This window comes from Oncorhynchus keta, chromosome 5 (assembly GCF_023373465.1).
Source record: "Oncorhynchus keta strain PuntledgeMale-10-30-2019 chromosome 5, Oket_V2, whole genome shotgun sequence".
Lineage (NCBI taxonomy): Eukaryota > Metazoa > Chordata > Actinopteri > Salmoniformes > Salmonidae > Oncorhynchus > Oncorhynchus keta.
The window spans coordinates 34,049,634-34,062,133 of NC_068425.1; the positions used below are offsets into that span (position 1 = coordinate 34,049,634).

At 47.2% G+C, this 12,500-nt stretch overlaps 1 protein-coding gene across 1 annotated transcript in view; it reads left to right on the plus strand.

The window, feature by feature from the left end:
• Positions 1-12,500, plus strand: part of aatka (apoptosis-associated tyrosine kinase a) — a 101,712-nt gene that overhangs the window by 22,092 nt on the left and 67,120 nt on the right. The gene's annotated exons all lie outside the window — the stretch shown is intronic.

The following is a 12,500-nucleotide window of genomic DNA, read 5'->3' on the forward strand; positions in this document are numbered from 1 at the left end:
CTCTCCTCCTCCCCCCCCGCTCCTCTCCTCTCGTCTCCACACGTCTCCTCTCAGGGTGACATATCCATCATCATGCCCACAGCACTGTAGACAGCTATTTAATAGAGAATATGAGCCTCAGCTAAAGTGCTTTGTTTTCATTTTGCTGCCACACCGCCAAAGGTAATGGGGGCTCCTCAAATATTTATAGAAGGCCTAGGTCGATGGTCCCTGCCTGTCTGCCAGAGAGAGAGAGAGAGAGAGAGAGAGAGAGAGAGAGAGAGAGAGAGAGAGAGAGAGAGAGAGAGAGAGAGAGAGAGAGAGGAACAGGGACTCTATCATACATCACAACACCATTCAGCCCTCAGATGTCATGCTCAAATAAGGAGCAGCCTGTAAGAGAAAGCATGGAATCCTCCAGATCTCCCTCCTCATTGACAGAGCACCACGCCCCCTGAGAACCACGCCCCCTGAGAGACTAAGGTTCCCCAGCAGCTTATAATAGGATACTCAAATAAAGACAGTGGTAGAGAGAGCAACGGATCTTAAAATGGCTGCTGTATGGGAAGCTTTCTTCAGTTATATTAAGGGGAGTACTAGGATGATTTCTACTGGCAGTTACAGTACAATCTCCTCACTCCTAGCAGTGGCCCCAATTACAGTACAATCTCCTCACTCCTAGCAGTGGCCCCAATTACAGTACAATCTCCTCACTCCTAGCAGTGGCCACAATTACAGTACAATCTCCTCACTCCTAGCAGTGGCCACAATTACAGTACAATCTCCTCACTCCTAGCAGTGGCCCCAATTACAGTACAATCTCCTCACTCCTAGCAGTGGCCACAATTACAGTACAATCTCCTCACTCCTAGCAGTGGCCCCAATTACAGTACAATCTCCTCACTCCTAGCAGTGGCCCCAATTACAGTACAATCTCCTCACTCCTAGCAGTGGCCCCAATTACAGTACAATCTCCTCACTCCTAGCAGTGGCCACAATTACAGTACAATCTCCTCACTCCTAGCAGTGGCCCCAATTACAGTACAATCTCCTCACTCCTAGCAGTGGCCACAATTACAGTACAATCTCCTCACTCCTAGCAGTGGCCCCAATTACAGTACAATCTCCTCACTCCTAGCAGTGGCCACAATTACAGTACAATCTCCTCACTCCTAGCAGTGGCCACAATTACAGTACAATCTCCTCACTCCTAGCAGTGGCCACAATTACAGTACAATCTCCTCACTCCTAGCAGTGGCCACAATTACAGTACAATCTCCTCACTCCTAGCAGTGGCCACAATTACAGTACAATCTCCTCACTCCTAGCAGTGGCCACAATTACAGTACAATCTCCTCACTCCTAGCAGTGGCCACAATTACAGTACAATCTCCTCGCTCCTAGCAGTGGCCACAATTACAGTACAATCTCCTCACTCCTAGCAGTGGCCCCAATTACAGTACAATCTCCTCACTCCAAGCAGTGGCCCCAATTACAGTACATTCTCCTCACTGCTAGCAGTGGCCTAAATTACAGTACAATCTCCTCACTTCTAGCAGTGGCCCCAATTACAGTACAATCTCCACACTTCTAGCAGTGGCCCCAATTACAGTACAATCGCCTGACCCCCTAACGTTGGCATTCAAATTGAATCTCTTTCTGATGTGAAGGAGAAGGTGTGAAGAATGAGGAGTGGGAGATTTAGTAAGCTCTCTGTGTTGGCGTGTGCTTGCGTATGTGTGTGTGTTCTGCAGACCTCTTGCCTCACAATGTAAACTGTATTAAGCTGGTGGTGTGTGTGTGTTTGTGTGTCTACTGTAAACTCTTCCTCCCCCTGTTATCTCTTTCATCCTGTCTGTCTTCCTCTTTTCTTTCTGTCTCTCTCTTCCCCTCCTCTTTTAATTCTTTCTCTCTCTCTTCCTCTCTTCTTTCTCTCTCTCTCTTCCTCTCTTCTTTCTCTCTATCTCTTCCTCTCCTCTTTCTATCTCTCTCTTATGCTTCTCTTTCTCTCTCTATCTCTTCCTCTCCTCTTTCCATCTCTCTCTCTCTTCCTCTCCTTTCTATCTCTCTCTTCCTCTCCTCTTTCTATCTCTCTATCTCTTCCTCTCCTCTTTCCATCTCTCTCTCTCTTCCTCTCTTCTTTCTCTCTCTCTCTCTTCCTCTCCTCTTTCTATCACTCTCTTCCGCTCCTCTTTCTCTCTCTATCTCTTCCTCTCCTCTTTCCATCTCTCTATCTCTTCCTCTCCTCATTCTCTCTCTCTCTCTTCCTCTCCTCTTTCTATCTCTCTATTCCGCTCTCTTTCGCTCTCTATCTCTTCCTCTCCTATTTCCATCTCTCTATCTCTTCCTTTCTCTCTCTCTCTCTCCTCTCTCTCTCTCTCTCTCTCTCTCCTCTCTCTATCTCTCTCTCTCTCTTCCTCTCTCTCTCTCTCTCTCTCTCTCTCTCTCTCTCTCTCCATCTCTCTCTCTCTCTCTCTCTATCTCTTCCTCTCCTCTTTTCCTCTCTCTCTTCCTCTCCTCTCTCTCTCTCTTCCTCTCCTCTTTCCATCTCTCTCTTCCTCTCCTCTTTCCTCTCTCTCTTCCTTTCTCTTCCTCTCTTCTCTTCCTCTCCTCTTTCCATCTCTCTATCTCTTCCTCTCCTCTTTATCTCTCTCTCTCTTCCTCTCCTCTTTCTATCTCTCTCTTCCGCTCTCTTTCTCTCTCTCTCTTCCGCTCTCTTTCTCTCTCTATCTCTTCCTCTCCTCTTTCCATCTCTCTCTCTCTTCCTCTCCTCCTCATCTCTCTCTCTCTCTCTCTCTCTCTCTCTCTCTCTTCTCTCTCTCTCTTCCTCTCTCTCTTTTCTCTCTCTCTTTTCTCTCTCTTTCTCTCTCTCTCTCTTCTCTCTCTCTCTCTATCTCTTCCTCTCTTCTTTCTCTCTCTATCTCTTCCTCTCCTCTTTCCATCTCTCTCTCTCTTCCTCTCCTCTTTCCATCTCTCTCTTCCTTTCCTCTCCCTCTATCTCTTCCTCTCCTCTTTCCATCTCTCTCTCTCTTCCCCTCACACAATGTACCTGTAAAATACTAGTAACTTTGCTGTATTTAATTGACTCCCTTTCTGTACCATTCATGTGTATTCATGTGTACTCTACTGTACTTAATAGTGGACAGTATAACACATGTTGTGAGGCAGTCAGAGGAAACAGTCTGTGGTATATCTTTACGCTGCTGATCTGATTGCAGTAATATAAAGTAGATTACACTTTCATTAAGTCTGTTTCATCATTTTTTCACTATTTATTTCCTGTGTGAGTCCCTGCTGCTCCTACTCTACACTGCTGCCTCCATATTAGATCTGCATCCCAATCCCTGTTCCCTTATGGGCCCTGTTCCCTTATGGGCCCTGTTCTCTTATGGGCCCTGTTCCCTTATGGGCCCTGTTCCCCTATGGGCCCTGTTCTGTTCTTATGGGTTCCTGTTCTGGGCCCTTATGGGCCCTGTTCTCTTATGGGTCCTGTTCCCTTATGGGCCCTGTCCTGTTCCCCTTATGGGCCCTGTTCCCCTATGGGTCCTGGGTCCTGTTCCCTTATGGGCCCTGTTCCCTTATGGGCCCTGTTCCCTTATGGGCCCTGTTCCCTTATGGGTCCTGTTCCCTTATGGGCCCTGTTCCCTTATGGGCCCTGTTCCCTTATGGGCCCTGTTCCCTATGGGCCCTGTTCCCTTATGGGCCCTGTTCCCCTATGGGCCCTGTTCCCTTATGGGCCCTGTTCCCTTATGGGCCCTGTTCCCCTTATGGGCCCTGTTCCCTTATGGGCCCTGTTCCCTTATGGGCCCTGTTCCCCTATGGGCCCTGTTCCCTTATGGGCCCTGTTCCCTTATGGCCCCCTGGCCCTGTTCCCTTATGGGCCCTGTTCCCCTATGGGCCCTGTTCCCTTATGGGCCCTGTTCCTTATGGGTTCCCTGTTCCCTTATGGGCCCTGTTCCCTTATGGGCCCTGTTCCCCTATGGGCCCTGTTCCCTTATGGGCCCTGTTCCCTATGGGCCCTGTTCCCTTATGGGTCCTGTTCCCTTATGGGCCCTGTTCCCTTATGGGCCCTGTTCCCTTATGGGCCCTGTTCCCTTATGGGCCCTGTTCCCTTATGGGCCCTGTTCCCTTATGGGTCCTGTTCCCTTATGGGCCCTGGCCCCCTTATGGGCCCTGTTCCCTTATGGGTCCTGTCCTGTTCCCTTTGGGCCCTGGGCCCTGTTCCTGTTCTCTTATGGGCCCTGTTCCCTTATGGGTCCTGTTCTCTTATGGGCCCTGTTCCCTTATGGGCCCTGTTCCCTTATGGGCCCTGTTCCCTTATGGGTCCTGTTCCCTTATGGGCCCTGTTCCCTTATGGGCCCTGTTCCCCTATAGGCCCTGTTCCCCCTTATGGGCCCTGTTCCCTTATGGGTCCTGTTCCCTTATGGGCCCTGTTCCCCTATGGCCCTGTTCCCTTATGGGCCCTGTTCCCTTATGGGCCCTGTTCCCTTATGGGCCCTGTTCCCTTATGGGCCCTGTTCCCTTATGGGCCCTGTTCCCTTATGGGTCCTGTTCCCTTATGGGCCCTGTTCCCTTATGGGTCCTGGGTCCTGTTCCCTGTTTATGGGTCCTGTTCCCTTATGGGCCCTGTTCCCTTATGGGTCCTGTTCCCTATGGGCCCTGTTCCCTTATGGGTCCTGTTCCCTTATGGGTCCTGTTCCCTATGGGCCCTGTTCCCTTATGGGTCCTGTTCCCTTATGGGCCCTGTTCCCTTGGGCCCTGTTCCCTTATGGGCCCTGTTTCCCCTGTTCCCCTATGGGCCCTGTTCCCCTATGGGCCCTGTTCCCCCTGTTATGGGCCCTGTTCCCTTACGGGCCCTGTTCCCCTATGGGCCTTGTTCCCTTATGGGCCCTGTTCCCCTATGGGGCCTGTTCCCTTATGGGCCCTGTTCCCCTATGGGCCCTGTTCCCTTATGGGCCCTGTTCTGTTCCCTATGGGCCCTGTTCCCTTATGGGCCCTGTTCCCCTATGGGCCCTGTTCCCCTATGGGCCCTGTTCCCCCCTTATGGGCCCTGTTCCCCTATGGGCCCTGTTCCCCTATGGGCCCTGTTCCTTATGGGCCCTGTTCCCCTATGGGCCCTGTTCCCTTATGGGTCCTGTTCCCCTATGGGCCCTGTTCCCTATGGGCCCTGTTCCCTTATGGGCCCTGTTCCCCTATCCCTTATGGGCCCTGTTCCCTATGGGCCCTGTTCCCTTATGGCCCCTGTTCCCTATGGGCCCTGTTCCCCTATGGGCCCTGTTCCCTTATGGGTCCTGTTCCCTTATGGGCCCTGTTCCCCTATGGGCCCTGTTCCCTTATGGGCCCTGTTCCCTTATGGGCCCTGTTCCCTTATGGGCCCTGTTCCCCTTATGGGCCCTGTTCCCTTATGGGCCCTGTTCCCTTATGGGCCCTGTTCCTGTTCTCTTATGGGCCCTGTTCCCCTTATGGGTCCTGTTCCCTTATGGGTGGGTCCTGTTCCCTTATGGGCCCTGTTACGGGCCCTGTTCCCTTATGGGCCCTGTTCCCTTATGGGCCCTGTTCCCTTATGGGGCCCTGTTCCCTTATGGGCCCTGTTCCCTTATGGGTCCTGTTCCCTTATTCCTGTTCCCTTATGGGCCCTGTTCCCCTATATGGGCCCTGTTCCCCTATGGGCCCTGTTGGGCCCTGTTCCCTTACAGGCCATGTTCCCCTACGGGCCCTGTTCCCTTATGGGTCCTGTTCCCCCTATGGGCCCTGTTCCCTTATGGGTACTGTTCCCCTATGGGCCTTGTTCCCCTATGGGCCCTGTTCCCCTATGGGCCCTGTTCCCCTATGGGCCCTGTTCCACTATGGGCCATGTTCCCCTATGGGTCCTGTTCCCTTATGGGTCATGTTCCCTTATGGGCCCTGTTCCCCTATGGGCCTTGTTCCCCTATGGGCCCTGTTCCCCTATGGGCCCTGTTCCACTATGGGCCCTGTTCCACTATGGGCCCTGCTCAAATGTAGTGTCCATATGAAATGATCTGGAGCCTGTGTATACTGTACCAGATGTTCTGTTTGTGTAGGAGGGATGGAATATTTACCTGTCTGGAGTAGAGGTCGACTGATTAATCGAAATGGCCGATTAATTAGGGCCTATTTCAAGTTTTCATAACAATCGGTAATTGACATTTTTGGACACTGATCATGCCCGATTACATTGCACTCCACGATGAGACTGCGTGGCAGGCTGACTACCTGTTATGCAAGTGCAGCAAGGAGCCAAGGTAAGGTGCTAGATAGCATTAAACTTATCTTATAAAAAACAATCAATCTTAACATAATCACTAATGTGGTACACCAATGTGTACCTAACCATAAACATCAACACCTTTCTTAAAATCAATAGACAAGTATATATATTTAAACCTGCATATTTAGTTAATATTGCCTGATATCATGAATTTATTTTAACTAGGGAAATTGTGTCACTTCTCTTGCGTTCTGTGCAACAGAGTCAGGGTATATGCAGCAGTTTGGGCCGCCTGGCTCGTTGAGAACTGTGTGAAGACTATTTCTTCCTAACAAAGACATCCAACTTCTCCAAACGGGGATGATTTAACAAAAGCGCATTTGCGAAAAAAGCACAACCATTGCGCGAATGTAAACATCAATGCCTTTCTTAAAATCAATACACAGGAGTATATATTTTTAAACCTGCATATTTAGTTAAAAGAAATCCAGGTAAGCAGGCAATATTAAACTACGGAAAGTGTGTCACTTCTCTTGCGTTCATTGCACGCAGAGTCAGGGTATATGCAACAGTTTGGGCTGCCTGGCTCTTTGCAAACTAATTTGCCAAAATTTTATGTAATTATGACATAACATTGAAGGTTGTGCAATGTAACAGGAATATTTAGACTTATGGATGCCACCCGTGAGATAAAATACGTAACGGTTCCGTATTTCACTGAAATAATAAACGTTTTGTTTTCGAAATCATAGTTTCCGGATTTGACCATATTAATGACCTAAGGCTCATATTTCTGTGTGTTATTATGTTATAATGAAGTCTATGATTTGATATTTGATAGAGCCGTCTGACTGAATGGTGGTAGGCAGCGCAGGCTCGTAAGCATTAATTCAAACAGCACTTTCGTGCGTTTGCCAGCAGATCTTCGCTGTGCTTCAAGCATTGAGTGTTTTTGACTTCAGGCCTATCAACTCCTGAGATTAGGCTGGTGTAACCGATGTGAAATGGCGAGCTAGTTAGCGGGGTGCGCGCTAATAGCGTTTCAATCGGTGATGTCACTCACTCTGAGACCTTCAAGTAGTTGTTCCCCATGTTCCCGCAACGTTTGTGGAGCGATGGGTAACGATGCTTCGAGGGTGGCTGTTGTCGATGTGTTTCTGGTTCGAGCCCAGGTAGGGGCGAGGACAGGGACGGAAGCTATACTGTTACACGGAAGCTATACTGTTACACTGGCAATACTAAAGTGCCAATAAGAATATCCAATAGTCAAAGGTATATGAAATACAAATGGTATAGAGAGAAATAGTCCTATAATTCCTATAATAACTACAACCTAAAACTTCTTACCTGGGAATATTGAAGATTCATGTTAAAAGGAACCACCAGCTTTCATATGTTCTCATGTTCTGAACAAGGAACTTAAACGTTAGCTTTCTTACATGGCACATATTGCACTTTTACTTTCTTCTCCAACACTTTGTTTTTGCATTATTTAAACCAAATTGAACATGCTTCATTATTTATTTGAGGCTACATAGATTTTATTGATGTATTATATTAAAATAAAAGTGTTCATTCAGTATTGTTGTACTTGTCATTATTACAATTTTTTTATTTTTTATTAAAAAACGTCTGATTAATCGGCATCAGCTTTTTTTTGGTCCTCCAATAAACGGTATCGGTATCGGCGTTGAAAAAAAAATCAAAAAATCAGCCTGTTAATGTTCTGTTTCTGGAGGTGTTATAACACATTCAGCAGTCTGACAGTCTGTTATAACACATTTATCAGCCAGCCTGTTTCTGGAGGTGTTATAACACATGTCTGTAACACTGTTTCTGGAGGTGTTATAACACATTTTATAACACTGTTTCAGGTGTTATAACACATTCAGCAGTCTGTAACACTGTTTCTGGAGGTGTTATAACACATTTATCAGCACTGTTTCTGTTATAACACTTTTTCTGGAGGTGTTATAACACATTTATCAGTCTGTAACACTGTTTCTGGAGGTGTTATAACACATTTATCAGCCAGTCTGTAACACTGTTTCTGGAGGTGTTATAACACATTCAGCAGTCTGTGACACTGTTTCTGGAGGTGTTATAACACATTCAGCAGTCTGTAACACTGGAGGTGTTTCTGGTAACACTGTTTCTGGAGGTGTTATAACACATTTATCAGTCTGTAACACTGTTTCTGGAGGTGTTATAACACATTTAGCAGTCTGTAACACTGTTTCTGGAGGTGTTATAACACATTTATCAGCCAGTAACACTGTTTCTGGAGGTGTTATAACACTCAGTCTGTAACACTGTTTGGAGGTGTTATAACACATTTATCAGTCCAGTCTGTAACACACACTGTTTCTGGAGGTGTTATAACACATTTATCAGTCTGTGACACTGTTTCTGGAGGTGTTATAACACATTTATCAGCCAGTCTGTAACACTGTTTCTGGAGGTGTTATAACAGTCTGTAACACAGGTGTTTTATCAGTCTGTAACACTGTTTCTGGAGGTGTTATAACACATTTATCAGTCTGTAACACTGTTTCTGTCAACACTGTTTCTGGAGGTGTTATAACACATTTATCAGCCAGTCTGTAACACTGTTTCTGGAGGTGTTATAACACATTCAGTCTGTAACACTGTTTCTGTTATAACACTGTTTCAGTCTGTAACACTGTTTCTGGAGGTGTTATAACACATTTATCAGCATTTATCAGTCTGTAACACTGTTTCTGGAGGTGTTATAACACATTTATCAGCCAGTCTGTAACACTGTTTCTGGAGGTGTTATAACACATTTACTGTTTCAGGTGTTATAACACATTAGTCTGTAACATTTATCAGCTGTAACAGTCTGTAACACTGTTTCTGGAGGTGTTATAACACAGTCTGTAACACTGTTTCTGGAGGTGTTATAACACATTTATCAGCCAGTCTGTAACACTGTTTCTGGAGGTGTTATAACACATTTATCAGCCAGTCTGTAACACTGTTTCTGGAGGTGTTATAACACATTTATCAGCCAGTCTGTAACACTGTTTCTGGAGGTGTTATAACACATTTAGCAGTCTGTAACACTGTTTCTGGAGGTGTTATAACATTTACATTGACACTGTTTCTGGAGGTGTTATATCAGTCTGTAACACTGTTTCTGGAGGTGTTATAACACATTCAGCAGTCTGTAACAGGTGTTATAACACATTTATCAGTCTGTAACACTGTTTCTGGAGGTGTTATAACACATTTATCAGTCTGTAACAGTCATTGTAACACTGTTTCTGGAGGTGTTATACTGTTTCACAGTCTGTGACACTGTTTCTGGAGGTGTTATAACACATTTATCAGTCTGTAACACTGTTTCTGGAGGTGTTATAACACATTTATCAGTCTGTAACACTGTTTCTGGAGGTGTTATAACACATTTACTGTTTCAGCCAGTCTGTAACACTGTTTCTGGAGGTGTTATAACACATTTATCAGTCTGTAACACTGTTTCTGGAGGTGCCAGTCTGTAACACTGTTTTTCTGGAGGTGTTATAACACATTTATCAGGTGCAGTCTGTGACACTGTTTCAGTCTGTAACACTGTTTCTGGAGGTGTTATAACACATTCAGCATAACACTGTTTCTGGAGGTGTTATTTCAGCAGTCTGTGACACTGTTTCTGGAGGTGTTATAACACCAGTCTGTAACACTGTTTCTGGAGGTGTTATAACACATTTATCAGTCTGTAACACTGTTTCTGTTATAACACATTTAAGTCTGTAACACTGTTTCTGGAGGTGTTATAACACATTTACTGTTTCTGGAGGTGCCAGTCTGTAACACTGTTTCTGGAGGTGTTATAACACATTTGACACTGTTTCTGGAGGTGTTATAACACATTTATCAGTCTGTAACACTGTTTCTGGAGGTGTTATAACACATTCAGCAGTCTGTAACACTGTTTCTGGAGGTGTTATAACACATTTATGTCTGTAACACTGTTTCTGGGTGTTATAACACATTTATCAGTCTGTGACACTGTTTCTGGAGGTGTTATAACACATTTATCAGTCTGTAACACTGTTTCTGGAGGTGTTATAACACATTTATCAGTCTGTAACACTGTTTCTGGAGGTGTTATAACACATTTATCAGTCTGTAACACTGTTTCTGGAGGTGTTATAACACATTCAGCAGTCTGTGACACTGTTTCTGGAGGTGTTATAACACATTTATCAGTCTGTGACACTGTTTCTGGAGGTGTTATAACACATTTATCAGTCTGTAACACTGTTTCTGGAGGTGTTATAACACATTCAGCAGTCTGTAACACTGTTTCAAAGTGTTATAACACAATCAGCCAGTCTGTAACACTGTTTCTGGAGGTGTTATCTGTAAAAAACTTTCAAAACATTGAGAAAAATTCCATGAGACTCTGAATGACCAAAAATGCTAAATCCCATATTGGTTATAACAGGTCTTTCACAGTCAGGACAACCTAGGATGCACTGAGCTGGATGTTATCTTCTTCAAGACTCCTCTAGCATGGTTCAAGATATTATGGTGGATGCATATCCAGGCCAACTCATCTGGGCTTGGCTCAGTGTCAGCTTGTCCTGCAGTGTGATAACCACCATTGTGTTCTGAGTTTCTACAGTGCCTCTCTCCACACTACAGAGCCAAGCTGAACTAGGCTGTTCTGGTTAGTCATTCAACACAGCTGCTGAACAGGGGGTTCAATGCACTGTCAAAGGGCTCAAGCACTGTCCTTATCGGCCGAGAGAGCACTGACACTGTCATCACTGAGGAGTGACTGTCATCACTGTCATCATGGGCTCCTGAGGAGGGAGCACTGACACTGTCATCATGGGCTCCGGAGGAGAGAGCACTGACACTGTCATCATGGGCTCCTGAGGAGAGAGCACTGACACTGTCATCATGGGCTCCTGAGGAGAGAGCACTGACACTGTCATCATGGGCTCCTGAGGAGGGAGCACTGACACTGTCATCATGGGCTCCTGATGGAGAACACTGACACTGTCATCACTGAGGGAACACTGTCATCATGGGCACTGACCTGATGGGCTCCGGAGAGAGCACTGACACTGTCTGAGGAGGGAACACTGACACTGTCATCATGGGCTCCTGATCATGGGCTTCTGAGGAGAGAACACTGAGGACACTGACACTCATCATGGGCTCCGGAGGAGAGAGCACTGACACTGTCATCATGGGCTCCTGAGGAGAGAGCACTGACACTGTCATCATGGGCTCCTGATGAGAGAACACTGACACTGTCATCATGGGCTCCTGAGGAGGGAGCACTGACACTCATCATGGGCTCCTGAGGAGAGAGCACTGACACTCATCATGGGCTCCGGAGGAGGGAACACTGACACTCATCATGGGCTCCGGAGGAGGGAACACTGATACTGTGATCATGGGCTTCTGAGGAGGGAACACTGACACTCATCATGGGCTCCGGAGGAGGGAACACTGACACTCATCATGGGCTCCGGAGGAGGGAGCACTGATACTGTCATCATGGGCTTCTGAGGAGGGAACACTGACACTCATCATGGGCTCCGGAGGAGGGAGCACTGACACTCATCATGGGCTCCGGAGGAGGGAGCACTGACACTCATCATGGGCTTCTGAGGAGGGAACACTGACACTGTCATCATGGGCTCCGGAGGAGGGAGCACTGACACTCATCATGGGCTCCGGAGGAGGGAGCACTGACACTCATCATGGGCTCCTGAGGAGAGAACACTGACACTGTCATCATGGGCTCCGGAGGAGGGAGCACTGACAGTCATCACCGGAGGAGGGACACTGACACTCATCATGGGCTCCGGAGGAGGGAGCACTGACACTCATCATGGGCTCATGGGCTGAGGAGAGAACACTGACACTGTCATCATGGGCTCCGGAGGAGGGAGCACTGACACTGAAACTGTCATCATGGGCTCCTGAGGAGAGAACACTGACACTGTCATCATGGGCTCCGGAGGAGGGAGCACTGACACTCATCATGGGCTCCGGAGGAGGGAGCACTGACACTCATCATGGGCTCCTGAGGAGAGAACACTGACACTGTCATCATGGGCTCCGGAGGAGGGAGCACTGACACTGTCATCATGGGCTCCGGAGGAGAGAACACTGACACTGTCATCATGGGCTCCGGAGGAGGGAACACTGATACTGTGATCATGGGCTTCTGAGGAGGGAACACTGACACTCATCATGGGCTCCGGAGGAGGGAACACTGATACTGTGATCATGGGCTTCTGAGGAG